We start from the raw sequence: 10,210 nt of genomic DNA on the forward strand, positions 1-10,210 counted from the left end.
AAAATCACCATATTTAGGCTACTTCAATAAATAAATAAATAGTTTTACAATGAGCCGATTGATTCATCCGTGGTCAGTTTATCCAAACAACGCCTGTAAGGAAATTCTCCGATGTGTTCGGAGGAGTGCAGAGCCACTAGAGCAGCCGAGCGGCAGCAGCGGCTCACAGAGGCGGCGGCGGCCGGTGTGCTGACCTGATGCCTGGCGGTCAACCTCCCGGTGTCGCGGTAAATTGAGCACTGTACAATGAGCGCGGCATGGCGCATTACTGTTTATTAACAGCCAGGCGCGACGTGTGTGTGTGTGTGTGTGTGTGTGTGTGTGTCGTGAGAGAGACAGCAGGTAGAGGGGCTGACTGGCAGAGATGAGAGATAGTGAAAGCTGTTCTTTTTTTCTGTGAGAGACTGCTGCGGCGGACCCAAATGAAACTGTGGCGGCTGATTAATAGAAAACACTGGTATAGTAACGTTATGCCATTTCCAATTCAGCCACAGTGTCACTGTCACAGCATCAGCTGCACCGCTGTGGAGAGTTGATGCGCGCTCCCGCACCAGCTTGGCTGATATGGCTGCAGTAACCCTGACGGCCGCTACGGCCGTTGTATCGCTAATGAGTTTTATTCCTTGATCTTGCCTCAAGCTCCTTTAAAGCATTGTCGAGGAAGGTCGAGGTTCCCAGCCTCAGCCTCAGAAGAAAAAGTAATTTTTGCTATTTAAAGAGTTTATAGCTTTGAAGTGTGTTTTGCTTAAAAAGAAGTAAATTTTGCTTAAAGAAGTACATTTTTACTATCTTAAAGATATTATAACATAAGTGTGTTTTGCTTAAAGAAGTATTTTTACTATCTTAAAGATATTATAACATTAGTGTGTTTTGTTTAAAAAGAAAAAAAAAGTTTTGCTTTAACAAGTATTTTTGTTTTTTATTATCTAGTAATCTTAAGATTTTATAACCTGAGTGTGTAATGCTGAAGACAGGAGAAGGTAGACATCTGTGATTTATCATTGTAACTCATGTTAATACATAGCAGCAGCCCAGAACCTCAAGGAGGGGGTGTAAGGAAGGTTGAAGGTTCTGGGCTCGGCCTCAGAAGAAATGTGATTTTTTACTGTCTTATGGAGATAACAGAAAGTGTATTTGAAATGCTAAAGAAATATCATGTGATTTTTGCTATCTTATTATATTGTAACCGGAAAATGTGTTTTTGCTTGTATCCTCCAAAACTGGTAAATCTGACACCTGTTCATCAGAGGCAGGTTTGACTGATGACTTGAGGGAGGAATTGATTATATGATTTTGTTTTATGCTCGTTTGATCCTGCTTTGTCACTGCTAAATTCCTGCAATAAAAATCAACCTAAAAGACAAAAGAAATGTTATCCTCATCTTTGAGTCTGAAGGTTTGTTAGGGTCCGGGCAGCGCAGCTGCCGGGACACTATTGTATTCCTAGGAATTCTTCTTCTTCTTCTTCTTCTTCTTCTTCTTCTTCTTCTTTCTTTCTTTCTTTAGGGTCCGGGCAGCTAAGCTGCCGGGACACTATTGTATTCCTAGGAATTCTTCTTCTTTCTTTCTTTCTTTCTTCTTCCAAGGAAGTCATACTTCCCATGGGCGAAAACTCACCAAACTTCACAGAAACATCCGACCCCATGCCAGATTCACTCAACTCCAAGGACATGTGCCCCCCCCTCCTAGGGGGGGCACAATAAGCGTTTAAATTTAAAAACTTTAAAAATTCCTACCAAACCAACGGTAGATGCTACAGTGTTGAAACTTCACCACAATGTAGCCTCAATACTGCTGAAACTTTTGTCCACTTAAACTTATTACAAATTATGAAGTCCATCACTCTGTTTTTTTCAATAACTGTAAAACTTTTAAAATGTATCTCCTCCCACAATTTTTGCTCAATTGTCACCAAACTTGCTACAGAGCATCTCCAGACTGTCCTCCACAAAACTTGTTTCTCGGATTTTTGATTAAGCAAAAATTGAGCCTACAGTGCATGAAAACGTTTGACTGTAAACACTACTGTAAACATATACCATCAAATTCTTGCTAAATACATTTTCAAACTTCCTGAAAAAAAATTAGAATATTTTGGAGTCATGGTTAATGAAGTTTGGCAAATATCAGAATTTTAATTCAAAAACTGAATTTTTGAGAACATTTTGAATTCTGCTCTCATGGGAACAACTGCAGCCAATGTGAGTGTGGAATTTTTAAACATCAGATTTTCTCTTATGAAGCAAAACACTTATCATTAAAAACAAATCACCAACATTTTCATGCTGTCAAGATGCAATTTATGTATTATCAGATTTTTGTTTAGATGACTGAATTTCTGAAATTTTGACCATTTCATCACAACAGCTGCCCGGGCACTGACTCACCTGAGTGGATAAATGAAGCTACACAGCAGGTCTCACTACCAGCCAATTAGCTCAGCGAGTTAAGAGCTGGTTCTTGGTGTCAGAGGTTGTGGGTTCGAGACCCAGCAAGGGTGATGATGATGATGATGATGATGATGACAGATCAAAATGTCACATGTCCTCAAGCTGTTTTGCTGTCTAAATGCAATTTATGTATTAACAGATTTTTGTTTAGATAACATAATTTCTGACTTTTTGACCATTTTTGAAATCTGCCTTTACAACAGCTGCCCGGGCACTGGCTCACCTGAGTGGATAAATGAAGCTACACAGCAGGTCTCACTACAAGCCAATTAGCTTAGCCAGTTAGGAGCTGGTTCTTGGTGTCAGAGGCTGTGGGTTCGAGTCCCAGCAAGGGTGATGATGATGATGATGACAGATCAAAATGTCAGTTGTCCTCAACACGAAACACAAGACAATTGTCCTAATGGTGGCACCACAGCAAGCTTCTAATTTTAAAAATCCAAATAGCTTGGACTGGACTATGTGCGAAGGCTCCTAACATCTTAGAGTCACAGTAGATGTTTAACAAATACATATCATTACCTCAAAAACTGATTTTTCTTTTTACTGTGGTTTCAAATCTGCCTACACGACAGTGAATGGCTTACTCAATTTGTGAAGCCACTGTTGAACTGCCACTTGTCAATTAGCTCAGTGCGATAGACAACGGTCTTTGGTTCCCGAGGTTGTGGGTTCAATCCTCAACTGGTCCAAATTGGACATTATAAGGACAACTGTCTTGTCTTCCTATTCTCCTGTTTGTTGCTCAGAATTGCCTAAATTTGCCCAAAAGTAGCCCGGACCCGACCCATCGCTGCGCAGCAGCTATAATTCTTTCTTCCTTCTTCCAAGGAAGTCATACTTCCCATGGGCGAAAACTCACCAAACTTTGCACAAAGGTTCAGTCCCATGCCAGATTCACTCAACTCCAAGGACATGTGCCCCCCCCTCCTAGGGGGGGCACAATAAGCGTTTAAATTTAAAAACTTTAAAAATTCCTACCAAACCAACGGTAGATGCTACAGTTTTGAAACTTCACCACAATGTAGCCTCAATACTGCTGAAACTTTTGTCCACTTAAACTTATTACAAATTATGAAGTCCATCACTCTGTTTTTTTCAATAACTGTAAAACTTTTAAAATGTATCTCCTCCCACAATGTTTGCTCAATTGACACCAAACTTGCTACAGAGCATCTCCAGACTGTCCTCCACAAAACTTGTTTCTCGGATTTTTGATCAAGCAAAAATTGAGCCTACAGTGCATGAAAACGTTTGACTATAAACAGTACTGTAAACATATACCATCAAATTCTTGCTAAATACATTTTCAAACTTCCTGAAAAAAAATGAGAATATTCTGGAGTCATGGTTGATGAAGTTTAGCAAATATCAGAATTTTAATTCAAAAACTGAATTTTTGAGAACATTTTGAATTCTGCTCTCATGGGAACAACTGCAATCAATGTGAGTGTGGAATTTCTGACTTTTGACCATTTCATCACAACAGCTGCCCGGGCACTGACTCACCTGAGTGGATAAATGAAGCTACACAGCAGGTCTCACTACCAGCCAATTAGCTCAGCGAGTTAGGGGCTGGTTCTTGGTGTCAGAGATTGTGAGTTCGAGACCCAGCAAGGGTGATGATGACGATGACAGATCAAAATGTCACATGTCCTCAAGCTATTTTGCTGTCTAGATGCAATTTATGTATTAACAGATTTTTGTTTAGATAATAGAATTTCTGACTTTTTGACCATTTTTGAAATCTGCGTTCACAACAGCTGCCCGGGCACTGACTCACCTGAGTGGATAAATAAAGCTACACAGCAGGTCTCACTACCAGCCAATTAGCTCAGCGAGTTAGGAGCTGGTTCTTGGTGTCAGAGGTTGTGAGTTCGAGACCCAGCAAGGGTGATGATGATGATGATGACGATGATGATGACAGATCAAAATGTCAGTTGTCCTCAACACGAAATACAAGACAATTGTCCTAATGGTGGCATCACAGCAAGCCTCTAAGTTTAAAAATCCAAATAGCTTGGACTGGACCATGTGCGAAGGCTCCTAACATCTTAGAGTCACAGTAGATGTTTTACAAATACATATCATTATTTTACCTCAAAAACTGATTTTTCTTTTTACTGTGGTTTCAAATCTGCCTGCGCGACAGTGAATGGCTTACTCAATTTGTGAAGCCACTGTTGAATGCCACTTGTCAATTAGCTCAGTGCGATAGACAACGGTCTTTGGTTCTAGAGGTTGTGGGTTCAATCCTCAAATGATGCAAATTGGACATTATAAGGTCAACTGTCCTGTCTTCCTATTCTCCTGTCTGTTGCTCAGAATTGCCTAAATATGCCCAAAAGTAGCCCGGACCCGACCCATTGCTGCGCAGCAGCTATAATTCAAATTATTACTGTGGTGCTGTCTATGATAGTAAAAAGCTAAGCCTTAGTGTGCACAACATCTTTAAAGCTCTTCAGGGGTTGATCTAGTTTTTGTGTCCACTTAAGATTATTTAAACAAGTCCTGGGTTGTTTTTCCAAACCCTTAAATTTAACCTAGCCACAAATAAAAAAGAATAGTCCCTTCAATTTCTGTGAGTCTTTCTCAGTCTTACCACACCAACAGGACGACGGATGAAGGAGAAGAGGGTCCTCTTCAGTCCAGATGTTCACACGGTCGACTCGCCACCCCACCTCGTCAGGGAAAGAATCCAGTTCCATCCTAGATAGATAGATAGATAGATAGATTTATTTGTCCTTTACAAGGAAAATTGTTCTCACCATTGCGTACAAATGGCCTAGAGAAGTGCAGATTACATTCATTTACATTCATTCCCACATTTCATACACCACAAATACATAGAAACATAAAAACATGAGACATAAAACATAAGACCCCGCACCCCACATTTACATGTACATTCCCCCCCATGGTTATGTTCTTTTCATTTCATAGAGGAAGCTGGGAGCTTCTGCTACAAACAAGCTTGAAATATAGACTTATTAAATTTTTTTTGGAATAATTTCTCATCAATACAAGACGGACATTACATACGAGCACTATGGAGGTATTTCGATGTTTTTTGGTGAGTCTTTTTGGACGAAGAAAAGTGAGCCCCGTTCGCAACCGTCATATGGACATGCAGTGCTGCACAGAGCCCCGCTGTAACTCAGAGAAGCCACGGAGGACTCTGAAACTTCTCCCAGCCCTGGTAACACTTTACAATAAGGTACACAAAATTAGAGTAGTTAATGAGTAACTAATGAAGAACTAATGAGGAACTAATGAGTAGTTAGTGAGGAATTGAGCTACACAATATTACAGTAGTTACTGAGGAACTAAGCTACACAAAATTACAGTAGTTACTGAGGAACTACTGATTAATTAACTATTAGTTAATGGTCAGTTCTTCAGGAATCCCTGATCAAATTTCAGAGTAGTAGTTAATGAGGAACTAATGAGTAGTTAGTTAGGGAACTGAGATACACAAAATTAGAGTAGTTACTGAGGAACTAATGATTAACTAACTATTAGTTAATGGTCAGTTCTTCAGGAACCCCTGATCAAATTTCAGAGGAGTAGTTAATGAGGAACTAACTATTAATGATCAGTTCTTCATTAAAGCAGATATCAGTGGAATGTTTTTGTTAATATAAGTCCTAAATAGTCCTATTTTCCGTCAGCAATCACTTACATGAAGTATTTCAGCCTAAACACGAGTCTCTCCGTCACTCTGCTCTGCTGTAACCCGAGGAGAAAATTTTCCTTGTGGGATACAAGTGTTATCCAATGAGGGGAGAGAACGGCATGAAGGGCTGTGTGTGCAGCCAAGGGATGCGCGTGAATGTGGTGACGTAGCACGAGGACCAATTGATGCCTGACAAGGGCGGGGGCTGCTAACTCATGGTGCGTTCAAGGAAACTCGTACTTTGTGTTTTTCCTTCCTGTGAAGTCATACCAGTTCGATCTGGTACGAGTTCACGGGTCGGAAGTTACGAGTGGCCGTTATAGGGAACTTTCACAGACAACAGGACGGTAAAAATACGAGCTACGGGTTACCTGGAACGCTACCAAGTCGTAGTTGTGACTTGAAGCTGTAACTTACGGTTTCAAAAGCCTGCCTTGAACACAGCATTAGCCGAAACGGCCGTGCCACTGATATCTGCTTTAACTCATGATCAAATTTCATAGAAAGTTAATCACAACTTGATGATTAGTGAACTAGTTACTTCATCAGTACAGAATCATTACTCAATAACATGTCCAGTAGTTAACCTTTATGACCTAAAGTGACATATAATGAGTGGTTTTTCATTTCTTCATCTTCATCTTTACATTAGTAGCCTAGTTCCTTAAAAAAATCACAGACAGCAGGATTCTTGAGAAGATTTTATTCATTAATTTCAGACCACATACACATCAATATGACCATCCATGTTGCCTTCAAAATAAATATGATAGTTTGTCACATGTTTGGTAGGCTAAATGAATGTATCATGGGGCTGTGTAGTACTGTATACTGATCACACCGTGGTTCACAGTAAAGTTGTTTGAGGTGCACAAAATTTAGAGTCGTTATTTACTATGAAACAAATTTGGAATGAATGAGGAACTCACTATTAGTTAATGGTGAGTTCTTCAGTAACTCCTAATCAAATTACTGAGGAACTAACTATTACTTAATCATTAGTTACCCTTTTTGTGTACCTTAAGGTAAAGTGAGACATCAAAATTAGTAGGTAATGAGTACTGAATCATTACTTAATCATTAGTTACCCTTTTTGTGTACCTTATAGTAAAGTGAGACATCAAAATGAGTAGGTAATGAGTACTGAATCATTACTTAATCATTAGTTACCCTTTTTGTGTACCTTATAGTAAAGTGAGACATCAAAATGAGTAGGTAATGAGTACTGAATCATTACTTAATCATTAGTTACCCTTTTTGTGTACCTTATAGTAAAGTGAGACATCAAAATGAGTAGGTAATGAGTACTGAATCATTACTGAATCATTAGTTACCCTTTTTGTGTACCTTATAGTAAAGTGAGACATCAAAATGAGTAGGTAATGAGTACTGAATCATTACTGAATCATTAGTTACCCTTTTTGTGTACCTTATAGTAAAGTGAGACATCAAAATGAGTAGGTAATGAGTACTGACTCATTAGTTACCCTTTTTGTGTACCTTATAGTAAAGTGAGACATCAAAATGACTAGGTAATAAGTACTGAATCATTACTGAATCATTAGTTACTATTTTTGTGTACGGTACACAAACATTACAGTAGTTACTGATGAACTAATGAGGAACCAAAATAATCATTTGCCTCCATGTGCACCAAAATGACATAGAATGTAAAACAACAACAACAACAACAAAAACCTTTGTAGCTTACTTGCTTAAAAAAAAAAGTCATTTGTCTTTTATTTTGGAAACAAGATATTCAATTCCGGTGGCTCACCTGTGCAGCTTTACTGTGAGGAGCAGTGAATTCATTTGACGACGATGAGAGAAGTAATGGACAGAGCAAGAGCAGAAGCTCCCATCTCGACTATATCAGAGACGTTCTATATCTCGAGGATGAGGATGTGACCGTACAGTATAAGTACATTTTAATGGTATCTCTCTCTTTTTTTTAAATATAAATTCGGTAAGATTGCTCCTCAAATTTACTGTAAGATAACTTTGTCCAAAGTGAATTTAGCCCTCTAAAACCGACCGTAGTTTGGTTAACTGAACGTTACATCGATGCTACGCTTGCACATGTTTTACAAAACATTAAATAAATTATCAACCGTTTATGATAGAGACGAGCTGTGAACAGCATCTGAATCGGGGGGTTATCCGCTTTCCGAGGGTCCTTGAATGGTGCCTCTACGACAACACGTGACACTGGAAGAGAAGCTAAAACGAGCATAGCATTGATGCTGAGGTTGCACATTTTTGACAAAATATTAAATAACTTATGAACCGTATATGACAGAGATGAGTTGTGAACAGCATCTGAATCACTGGATTTTTCGAATGGTGCCTCTATGACAACAAGGGACGATATGCGTCATGTAACCACATGGTAAGGGAACAGAGCTAAACCGAGCTAGCATCAATGCAACACTTGAGCATACTTTCATAGAGGCACCATTCAAGGACCCTCGGAAAGCAAAGAATCCCGCGATTCAGATGCAGTTAACAGGTTATTTAATGTTTTGTACAACGTGTGCAAGTGTAGCATCGATGCTACATTCTGTTAACCGACCATAGCATCGATGCAATGCTAGGTTTTAGAAGGCTACATTCACTTTGGAGAAAGTTAGCATAGTAAAATTTGAGGAGTCATCTTACACATCTTCCAAAAAAAAAAAAAAAAGACAGATACCATTAAAATATCACTGTACGGTCACACCCTCGTCCTCGAGATATCGTCGAAATGGGATTTTCCTTCTTTTGCTTTTCCCTGCATGGTCCATTGCTTCTCTTGTGCCAAGTGAATTCACTGCTCCTCACAGTAAAGGTGCACAGGAAATGATGATCTCGTTTCCAAAATAAAAGACAAATGACACTTTGTAAATGACCTTTAATATGATAAGAACATTACTTCATTTGTTGTTTTTATGTATATTTATTTAGTTTCTGAACATTAGTCAAGGTCAGGGCTTTATTTCTTATATATTTAGCAGACGTTATATTCAGTGCTTTTATTTTGAAAGCGTCTCGCCGAGACCTCATAAACTTCCGGTGCTACGGATTTTACCGGCAGTGTGTCTGCAAGGCCAGAGTGTCTCCAATGCTAAAAGTGTGCCTAACTTACATGAAACGCCCTAGCACCTGGCTAATAAGGGGCACAATTGTTTTTGTTACCTTTTCATGCTATATTTATGTCCGGCTGGAGTTTGGTCGCCATTGATAGTCTCATGTATGGAACATGTTGTGGTTAGCGGTAGCTATTAGCATTGGCAGCTCGGCTTAGTTAGCTTAGTTTAGCTCCATCTCACTTCAATACATTGAAGTGAGATGGAGCTAAGCTAACGCATCGATTGTTTTATTAATGCAACAGGACGTATTTTGTCTGTTTGATGTGAGGTCTGGTAAGGTTAAAAACAGTTTATTGGATTAAAAACAAACGGTTAAAAATATTTATTTCATGCTAATACAGCACTCCATTTGGATATTGTCTTTTGATTAAAATAAAGGGAGTCAACTTACATGATTGTTTATGTGATAAAAGCAGTTAAAAATGATTTCATTTATGTAAAAGGAAAGGTAACTGTATTTTATTTTCTTCTTCTCATAGCTCTTACGGTGTGTCTGCAACTGAATACGGTCCATGGAATGAAGGAATGTGAACCATCAGTTTCATCATTTGTGACCATCATTTAGCTGGGGACGCTACACACTTGTTATTTTTTATTAGGCTATTATTAAAACAAGAAAGCTACAAAGGTTTTTCTTTTCTTTTCTTTCTCTCTTTTTTTTTTATTTTATTTTTTACATTCTATCATATTTTCTTGTGTGTGGACATAAAATTTTTTTTTTATTTTGGTGTACCTGTGCAGGTAAAATCTTATTTTGGTGCCCGTGAAGACAAATGATTATTTTGGTTCTTCATTAGTTCATCAGTAACTATTGTAATGTTTGTGTACCTTACACAAAAATAGTAACTAATGACTAGGTAATGATTCAGTACTTATTACCTACTCATATTGATGTCTCACTTTACTATAAGGTGCACAAAAAGAGTAACTAATGATTCAGTAATGATTCAGTACTC

Source organism: Trachurus japonicus, chromosome 23 (assembly GCF_045865225.1).
Source record: "Trachurus japonicus isolate A0001 chromosome 23, Traja_1.0".
Taxonomy (NCBI): Eukaryota; Metazoa; Chordata; class Actinopteri; order Carangiformes; family Carangidae; genus Trachurus; species Trachurus japonicus.